This window comes from Lissotriton vulgaris, chromosome 3_2, assembly GCF_964263255.1.
Source record: "Lissotriton vulgaris chromosome 3_2, aLisVul1.2, whole genome shotgun sequence".
NCBI lineage: Eukaryota > Metazoa > Chordata > Amphibia > Caudata > Salamandridae > Lissotriton > Lissotriton vulgaris.
This window is the reverse complement of record NC_141690.1, coordinates 53,929,425-53,939,985: the sequence shown is the minus strand read 5'-3', so window position 1 is coordinate 53,939,985 and position 10,561 is coordinate 53,929,425.

Sequence of the window (10,561 nt, the reverse complement as noted above, 5' to 3'; positions counted from 1 at the left end):
ACAAAATGGCCTCTGGCCACATGTTCAAACAACACACAAGAAGAAATGGACAACAAAGAACACATGAAGGCCTATGGAAAAGCCATACTGGCTGGCTTCACAAAAAGGCCAACTGCCACATGTTTAAATAAAAACAACCAAGAAGGAATGGACAACAAAGAACACATGTGGCCCTATGGCAAAAGCATATTGCCTGGCTATACAAAATGGCCACTGGCCACATATTCAAACAACAACAAGCAGGAAGGCATGGTTAAAAAAAACACATGTAGGCCTATAGCAAAAGCCTACTGACAACCACCCAAAATTGCCACCAGGCACATGTTTAAACAACAATAAGCAGGGAGCCATGGACAACAGAGAACACATGCAGGCCTAGTATCACTGAATACATAAAAAGGCTGTTGCACAGATGGCATGCAGAAAAAACACAACATTGTGGTCTCTGGCAAACACATACACTGGCCAGATTGAGGAGACATTGTAAACAATGAAGAAAATACTAACATTAATTCAGCAATGCAAAAAACAAAAATTAAGACAGCTATGAAAATGTTCAAACTGCACACATCCTTCCAAGCCATCAAAATATTATTAGCCCAACAAAATACACTTTTGCAGAAAGAAACCATGAAATACAAAAAAAATACACATTTTGCATTTAGTCCAATGCTGTCACTGGCCTAAATCATAAAATTCTTAAAACAACATATACCACAGAACCAGCTGTTTCATGTACCCAATGCCGAGTACTGTCTGGATGGCCCTTGGAGAGACTAGCCCACATGGTAAAATAAATTAATAATGAAAACCTTTGTCCTTTATAAAATCTAAATAATGTAATACAAAAAATAGATCCCTACTACAACTCCAGGCTGCCCATCAGAACCGCAATCAAATGTAAAAATTGTATAAAAGGTAAGGACATAATCTAGTGCATGCTTTCTACCAAACAACAGCCTTATCTAAAACAATTTAACATCATTGTGAAGTCACAAAAACAAAGTCCTAAAATTCAATGGCAGCAGGAATTGCAGACAAAGAGAGTGATCCTTTCACCTCAAAATCCAAATGAAAAGCGATCAGGAAATGGTCAAGAGTACTTGGAGGAGCCTTGTAACATCGAGTAACATCTAGTAACCACCAGTTGAACTGCAGCTCTTTGTAGAATTATTTTGATATTGGATACTATATAATATTCACTGCCCACTGCTAATCTCATTCTGTAATGCTTTGCAGGGCCTTTGGTTGGGAATGTTTTTTGCCAATAACTGTGCCTGGGGTGATCCTAAGAGGTTTGGACCACCACCAAATCGTTCAATAGGATGTGCTTTTTTTTGTTTTCAAGGCATCTGTTTGGTACTCCCCTAGGTTAGGGAGGGTCCCAAAATCATCACCTCTCTCACTGCTAATTTTTCAGTTTCACTTTTGTGAAAGTACTATATGCACCTTAGAATATAAAGATATAGATACTTATTTTATCATATCTGGCACTGTGCAGGATGCTATTAGCAAATATTTTGCAATTGTTTCACAGTGCAGACAAGTACACAGTGACATCAGCACGCTACGCAGACTACAAGTACTACGTGAAGTTCAAAGTATACTACGTGAAGCTACGTGTTAATTAATTGTAATATGTTATGTATTTTACAAAACGTATGTTATTAATATGTATGTTAATTTAACCCCTAGGCTATCCAACACTTTTCCTGCTGTTACACTCCCTGGAGTGGGAATAATAATTTTTACCCCTACCCTATCCAACACTTTCCCTTCTGTTGCACTCACTGGAGTGGGAATAGTAATTTTTACCCCTCTGCTATCCAACACTTTCCCTACCGTTGCACTCCGTGGAGTGGGGATAGTAATTGTTCCCTACTGTTGCACTCACTGGGGTGGGAATAGTAATTTTTACCCCTACGCTATCCAACACGTTCCCTACCGTTGCACTCCGTGGAGTGGGGATAGTAATTGTAACCCACTCGCTATCCAACATTTTTCCTACTGTTGCACTCACTGGAGTGGGAATAGTTATTTATACCCCTCTGCTATCCAACACTTTCCCTACTGTGGCACTCTCTGGAGTGGCAATATTGATTTTAACCCCTACGCTATCTAACACTTTCCCTACTGTTGTACTCCCTGGGGTGTGAATAGTAATTTTTACCCCTACGCTATCCAACATTTTCCATACTGTTACACTCCCTGGAGTGGGAATAATAATTTAAAAAATCTGCTATCCAACATGTTCTCTCCTGTTGCACTCACTGGAGTGGATATAGTAATGTTAACCCCTAGACTATCCAACACTTACCCTACTGTTGCACTCCCTGGAGTAGGAATATACATTTTTACCCACCCACTAACCAACACTTTCCATACTGTTGGACTCATTGGGTTGGGAACAGTAATTTTAACCCCTACGCTATCCACAACTTTCTCTACTGTTGCACTCACTGGGGTGGGAATAGTAATTATTACCCCTAAGCTATCCAACACTTTCCATACTGTTGCACTAACTGGAGTGGGAATAGTAATTTTAACCCACCCTCTATCCAGCACTTTCCATACTGTTGCACTCACTGGGTTGGGAACAGTAATTTTTACCCCTACGCTATCCACAACTTTCTCTACTGTTGCACTCACTGGGGTGGGAATAGTAATTATTACCCCTATTACCCCTAAGCTATCCAACACTTTCCATACTGTTGCACTAACTGGAGTGGGAATAGTAATTTTAACCCACCCTCTATCCAGCACTTTTGCTACTGTTGCACTCACTGGAGTGGGAATACTAATTTTTACCTTTCCGCTATCCAGCACTTTCCCTACTGTTGCACTCTCTGGAGTGGGAATACTAATTTTAACCCCTACGCCATCCAACACTTTACCTACTTTTGCAAACCCCGGAAATGGGAATTGTAATTTATTCTCCTCCGCTATCCAACATTTTCCTTACTGTTGCACTCACTGGAGTGGGAATAGTAATTTTTGCCAGTACGCTATCCAACATTTTACCTAATTCTGCTCTCACTGGGGTCGGAATAATAACTTTTATCTCTACGCTATTCAACATCTTCCTTAGTGTTGCACTGTTTTGAGTTGGAATAGGCTAATACCACTTTTAAGACAGGGAGGATGGAGGTCCTGACTTTGTGTACTTACAAATGTTGGGTAATTGCTATTGTAACGGTTCTATGGTGAGTTTTTTAAATAGCGTATAGAGGACTAGGAAATAACTGAACCGTGAGAGACGTAATTGGATTGAAATTAATAAGTATGAGATAGATTGTCCAGGGAATCACAGAATGTCTACATGTATATTATGAATTTATACGAATTTATTTACGAAAGATATGTACTGACGAATTTTAAATGTAAAATATGATGATGTACTTCTTTTAATATGCTTGCTTTTATGATTGTAATGTTCAAAATTGAATAATGCTTGTTTTAATGTTGATTTGATTTGAGTTGGAACAGTAATTTTATTACTTCTACTTTGTAAAAATGTTTAATATAAATTACGTTAATGTAGTATATAATTAATATTTAAAATAGTCAATTCTTTTTTGAATTTGTTATATATATTTATTTAATTTGTATTTATATTATTGTTTAATGTGTATAGATGTATTTCTAATATATATGATATTTAAAAAAATATGGTATTAAAATAATTAATAAAAGTATTAGTAAGTATGTATATATGTGATATATTATATGCATATGTTTACTTATTTCTTACATTATATATGTATTATTTTAATTTTTGTAACATTTTTATGTTTTAACTATGTTTATTTTAATTAGATGTGTTTTTTTACTTTATTTTACATTATATTTTAAACTTAAATAACAAACAATACTTTTGACATCAATATCTTTTTTCCGATATTTTTGTACTTACCATATTGTAGATAGGATCTCGATATTTTGCCTCCGACATTTTTTACATCAATATTCTTGTATTCGATATTCTGTCACTGATTCATTAAAACACCTGCAGAGCTAGTAGTATTGTATTTGCAGTGTGGATTTAGGGAGGGTTTGCGTTCTAAAAGAGCACTGAGCCTTGCAATGTAATCCTTTCTTCAAATCATCAAAGATTTTTCCCCATTGGTCATATGGACCTTTGTTGGTTGACGTGAAGCATTGAAAGGAAGAAGACTTCGAACAATTTGGAAAGCAATGTGATCCCACAATAAGGGCCAGGAATAGTCACATATAGTTAAGGGGTTTTATTTTGGATTACCAATAAATTCAGTATATATGCAAAACAACAATAAGTTCAGTTTCTATAGCTATACAGCAGATACCCTGAAATATCTCAGTTGATTAAGTCTCAGTAAAATGAGATCAGAATTGTAATAGCCACAACATTAAATGAACAGAAAAAATCAAAAAGGTCTTCTCTAAAGAAACTTCCCTGCTCTCTTCTAAACATTTGTCAGTTATAGGATCATCTATTTAGGGAGCATACACAGTGTCAGCATGATTAGACTTTAGCAGAAGTCTTGGAAAGAGGAAATAAGTGTTTAGCATAAAGCTTCACACTTGCAAGAATAAGACAATCAGAGCGGCCAGTACCTCTTGAAGTCTAAAGAGAATATCATGTCTTCCAACTGTGAGAACACTAATTTAAAAGTCAATGAAGGTTTTGTAAAAGTCACAGAAGATTTAGTAATGACCTTATCTCCTTTTGCACCACCAGGAGCAAACCAAATCATTACTTGAGTGCAGCTGCAATATCTTTTCTGTTTCCCTTCGCATTGAACTGGGACTATACTTCTCAACCTTGAACATCATTCCGTCCTGGTACATGATGAACAGAAAGAAGGCTTCTTTCAACCATTATTTTTCCACATTCACTATCATCTTTTCCCTCCAGGCCTCACTGTCAACAGTTTCATACAAACATTTAGGGCATCATTAGGATGGCGGGTGGCATTTGTCCGCCCGCCATCCTTTTGTAGAAAGGGACCACCCGCCATTGCTGCAGGGGTCCCGTGTGTGACATTAGGATGACTCATCTTTTCTGCATCATTTCTCTTTCTTCTAATTCTCCTTCTTTCATACTCCTTTCCTTTTACTTTCATATACTTGTACCCCTTATAGATTGCAAACAGACAGATTGTACAAAGGGCAAATATCATCACAAGGAGTCTGAAAATGAAACCAAATATTCCCCTTCTGAGGTTTCCAAACCACTTGCGCATTGTAGAAAATCAATTTCCAATTACTTCTGAAGGACCGGTAGCTTCCAACTCTTTTACATTTCCCCTTAAATCTGCAATATTCTTAATGTTATCTGGCATATAGGTAAGGTAGCCTAACGGCTAGGGCAGTCGATCTCAAATCTGGGGAACTGGGTTCAAGTCTCAGCAATGACCCCTAACATCCTGTGATTCTGGACAAATCACTTAATCTCCCCGTGCCTAACGAAAAAAATGAATGTGTACTTGTGTAAGCAACTGGTGATCATGTAACACACTCTAATACCTTTGGGTCAAGTTTGAGCTATATAAAACTCTGCAAGAACATGTTACAGACACCGCCCTTTTTCACGAGAAGGAAGTTTAACGCAAGGCGATTCTGCATTACCATCGACCTTATAGCTATAATTTCAGTGTTTATGGCTACTAATGAACTAGCTGTACTAGTAGCTAATTTATCAACCATAGTGGGCAACTTTCAAAGTTGGAGATCATTAAAAACTACTCCTAAAGCAGGAATCAACGCACCAAATTTGTCTCCAACTGTTTCAGCACCATTACTGCTTTGTTTGTTTCTAAATGGTGATCCTCAAACTGGATCATCTAAATGTTATACATGACAAATCTTCTTGAAGGCTATTACCAAACAACAAGTGCTTCCAACAAACATAATAAACTTCAGAAATAACATAATCCTGCCCTTTCATGAATAAAGGCCAATTACCTTTACATTTTACAATGGGAGCACGATCACTTCTTCTCATATTTTTAGTGTGAATTGCAGATGTGATTCTGCATACACATAGTTTTCCCATGTTTACAATCTAAAGTTAGTGCAGACATAACCTCTCACTCTTGCTGTTTTACTTCATCTTTAGCCCACATACTCCCATATTTTTTAACACACCCCGTTTTTCAATGAGCATCCATTGCCCTTCTCCTGTTTTCTATAGAATCTAGGAATTTATTTTCAACATCAGTTTGGGGAGGAGTAAAATTATGCTTATGAGCATAAGACATATCTAATGTTATAATAGGTTTAAAGAAACTAGCAGCTGTTTACATCTGTTCAGGCTTGGGGTGAGTATTCAAATGTTTCAACAAATGAACTTCAGAAAAAATCAAATCATAAGTCAAGAGTAAATACTGAAAATGGCCCTTTCCATACACAAGGCTAATTAAATGGCTACAAGTAACACCATATGAAAGAGGAGTGTGATGATAGGTAATCCCTTCTGCAGCTGCTGCAGGTAACTGCATGCAGACTTAGCAGTCCTTAGTGTCCATGGTATCAATAGATTCAAACTTAAAATGAGTGTTTATGGATACATCTCCTCTGGAGGAACCTACATGTAACAACTTAAAATCAAATGTACGCAAACTACTTTAAATATGAATAGAGGTTCTAAGGGTGGTCATAAATCATATTTCACTGAATTGAAAATGTAGGTGAATTCCTTGTTTTCCTCCTAGCATTAGCTAGAAAGAAAAAAATGAGTCTTACATTTACAACTATTAATACACCTGCTAATATAAACCTACATCTATTATTATTACTAGATTCCCTGACCTCACTAGAACCAAACCGCTGAGTAGAAAATTGAACCAAACACATTTCTTTCATATGTTACCACTTATACAAATGGCAAAACAAAGTCCATACATGATATAATGAATTATTTTAAAAGTATTTGTGAGTGTTCCTAGCTTTTTTTCCATTTTCTTCTAAAGGACACACTTACCCTCCTTCTGTAGACTCAGACCTAGGGAATCTTCTTTATTCTTTGTGATCAAAGTTTATTTAATTATCTCTAATAAAAGCACAAATCAGAGTTCAGTTTAGAGCTCATGCCAGCAACAAATCCCATCATAATATTCAATGGCAAAGTAAATTCTCAGTACAGTTCAACCACAGTCTTAAATTCATGGAAGTTCAACTGGAACCAGGCTGTTATCCGCTGAATGCCAAGATGCCCTCTAGCCATCATTTACAGCAAAGTATGTTCATACAGGGTATGAGTACCCCTGAAAATGTACTCTAGCTCTATTTGGTCTCCTCAGTGCAGACCACTTTTCCTCACTGTCCTGTCACTCGGGCCAGAATCCTCAGTATCTTCTGGATAGTGCATGGTATATGCTCTGAAAGCACACTCTCTACCTTTTGCCTAGTCAGCAAGCCGTCTGCAGCTTCCACTAAGCTTGACACAGAACTAGACCCTTTGTCTAATCTGGCTCAACCACCACACTTAATATCAGTGTTTGTTACAAGGATGACCTGAAACGGTCCTCTCCTTTGAGGTTTCGGACATGTCGTATGAAAGTGTTTATTTACCAAGAGAGAGTCACCAGGACTGAGGTCATGGCACTGCTCCTGATGGAGTGCGGCACAGAATGCACCACATCAGCTAGTTCTTTGCCGCAATGAAGAATCATCTCTTGTCTAATGTTCACAAGTGCATTCATGATAATTCATTAGCAGGCATTTCTGGCAGTCTCAACTCCTGATGATTTCATCTTGAGACATGCTGTCCTTTGAGCAAGAATGCTGCGAAGACTCATTAACACAAAGGGCAAAGCATCAGGTCACTTCACAGACTGTGACGCACACACTTTGGCCTATCTGGATGTTAATGTTCTGTTCACCTGCTACACTATGCCTTAAGCTTCAGGTCGATAACTGTAATGCAGTCTTTGTTCAACTTGTAATTCTGCACACAACATTTTGAGGGTCCCATTATTTAAATTAATTGCTAATTTTTTACTCCAGCGAATACAGGAAACCGCCTTTGGGGATCATTTTCCTCAACAATAAATTAGCTACTGTAAGACTATCATTTTCCCTGTTGGGCATGCTTCAACCCAATGCAAGAAGATACAGACAATCACCAGGACTTATTTCAAACTGTTGCACAAAGGCATCTCAATGAATTCCACCTGCATCCTGATGTATGGCCCTCCTGATCTTCCTATATGGCTCAGTGTCACTGTGGTTCTCTTCCATACATCCATCTGTTGGCACAAAACACATATTTGACATAATCCTTCAGTCATCATTCTGAATTGGGGATTAAACCAGTACTGTTAAAGCAATCTGACCATTGCATCCATTCCAACATGTGCAGGATCTTGAAAATGTCTAGCCCTTTGGGACAGACGCTATTTAGCAACACAGGTCTTCCATCTGCTGATCCCATATGACGTCCTCTCTTTTAACACAACCTACTCTGGCACAAACCTGATTGTCTGCCTCTGGAACTTCCTCCTGCAACCTTTACACTTCATCCCAAGTAGCAGCTGTTGTTAAAAACGTTTGTAATTGAACTCATCTTCAGATTCATTTAAATATTCTCCATTAAATGTTTTGGACCCATGAGCACAGTATTGTGCAACTTGATCAGCATTATTCTTTGCTAACTGTTACAGAGTCACCTCTACTTCTATGGGCCAAACACTCCACAACAGTAATTTTGTTAGGCACCTGCAATGCCTTCAACAATCTCATGAAATGTCTTCATTTCAAATAGGCGATTCTAATGACATCATGAATCCCCACTGTAACCATAAATGCCCGAAGTAATGAACAACCCCAAAGTCATACTATCAGTGAAAATCGCCAGTTTCAGCTTTTCAGAAACACAGCAAACTCTAGTAAAAGTGATTAATTAGGAAACTTGTGCAGAAGACGCCCCTCGAAGCCAGGAGGCTTCCACTACCCCAGTGACTGTACAGACTAAGTAGGCAGCTTCCAGGGTTCCCACTATCATCTCCCAGGCAGGACTCATCAACAAAGTGTATTAAATCATATTCTGTCAGTAGCTCATCTTGCGTATCTGGTCTTGGCTTGCTTCATAGCTGTGTGGCATTGAGACAGTCATGCTCTACTTCCCCATCATAACTTTCATTTTCAGGCAAAGGTTACAGTGTAGCAGGATTCAAAGAAACACACCTTCTGAGGGTTATGTTTTCAATGGCAAGTATAATCTTATTGTTCAATCAACATTTTGTCAAATGTTGAGTGTGTGCATGTGTTAACCAGATCTCCACAGAGTGGGAAACTAACAGAGTAAGAGGATGTCCCATGACAATGCTTTCACATCGTTCTATGTTGACATCTACTGCCGCCACAGCTTTAAGGTCCCATGCAGCCCTGTGTCTACGGGATCAAGAGTAGCAGAAAAATAAGCCAAAGGTCTTTGTGAAGTTTCATCTTTTTGTGCAGGACCTTAGCGAGCACAGCCCTTTCTCTCACTGCAAAAGAGAGTAAAAGATTTGTTATATAGGCATTCAAAGTGCAGGGGCACGACAACAATTTTCTCTCAGCTCTAGGTAGGCAACCAAGCAGTCTTTATTTCTTAGTACTGGATCCAACACATCCTTGTGTGACAACCTCTGTTTAGGCCTTGCCACAAGGGAACAGTTGGGTATCCACTGTCGACAGTAGCCCACCATTCCGAAAAACATCCTGACTTCATTTTGGGAGGCTGGTGGATTAATTTTCAGAATCAACAAGATTCTCTCTTGCGACACCTTTCTTGCTCCCTTCTCAAGGTGGTGTCAGAAATACAGAACTTCTCTCTGACTTACTCTGGGACACTTTATTTCCATTGTCAGCCAAGTGGTTCAGCAATGCAATGGTGTCTTATTTACATTCCTCCTGGGTATCTAATTTCTAACAAATCATAAATATTCTGCACTAAGACAGAGGAACTGGGCATTATTAGGGATTAAAGGTTCTTTATAAGGATCTGATGAAAGCTCGAGGGGTTCTTTTCCCCATTGATCTGAAGGTCCTTTGATGGTCGACCTTATGCATTGAAAGGGAGAAGATATCAACAATATATATCTAATTTTTGAAGTCAATGTGACTCCATAATAAGCGGGAGGAATCAGAAAAAATGGTAAAACGGTTTATATTTGGATTAGCACTCAATACAGTATATATACAAACCAATAATAAGTTTAATAGGTACAGCAATACAGCAGATAAGCTGAAATATTTCAGTAGATTGAGTCACATTTAAATGAGATACAGAATTATGATAGGTGAGTGCCTGAAAAGTTTCAGCGCTCCATCCATCATCTCCTTGTGTTTGCTTTTTTCACCCTAAGTTGGCAGGGTATGCCCAGACATGGGTCCTTGCTTTCTTTGCCACTGGTTTTACGCTAGCCTGGCGGATGCAGAATGGTACCCAGAAACTGGTCCCAGGGTCATTGTTTCCGGTTCAGGGAAGACCTGGCTTGGCACTTCGGGCTGGACTTTTCCCCTGAAGCACAGGATCAAGACTAATTTGCATATAGTTGGGTCTAAACTTAGGTGGCGAAGTGAGCTAAAGGATAATGAT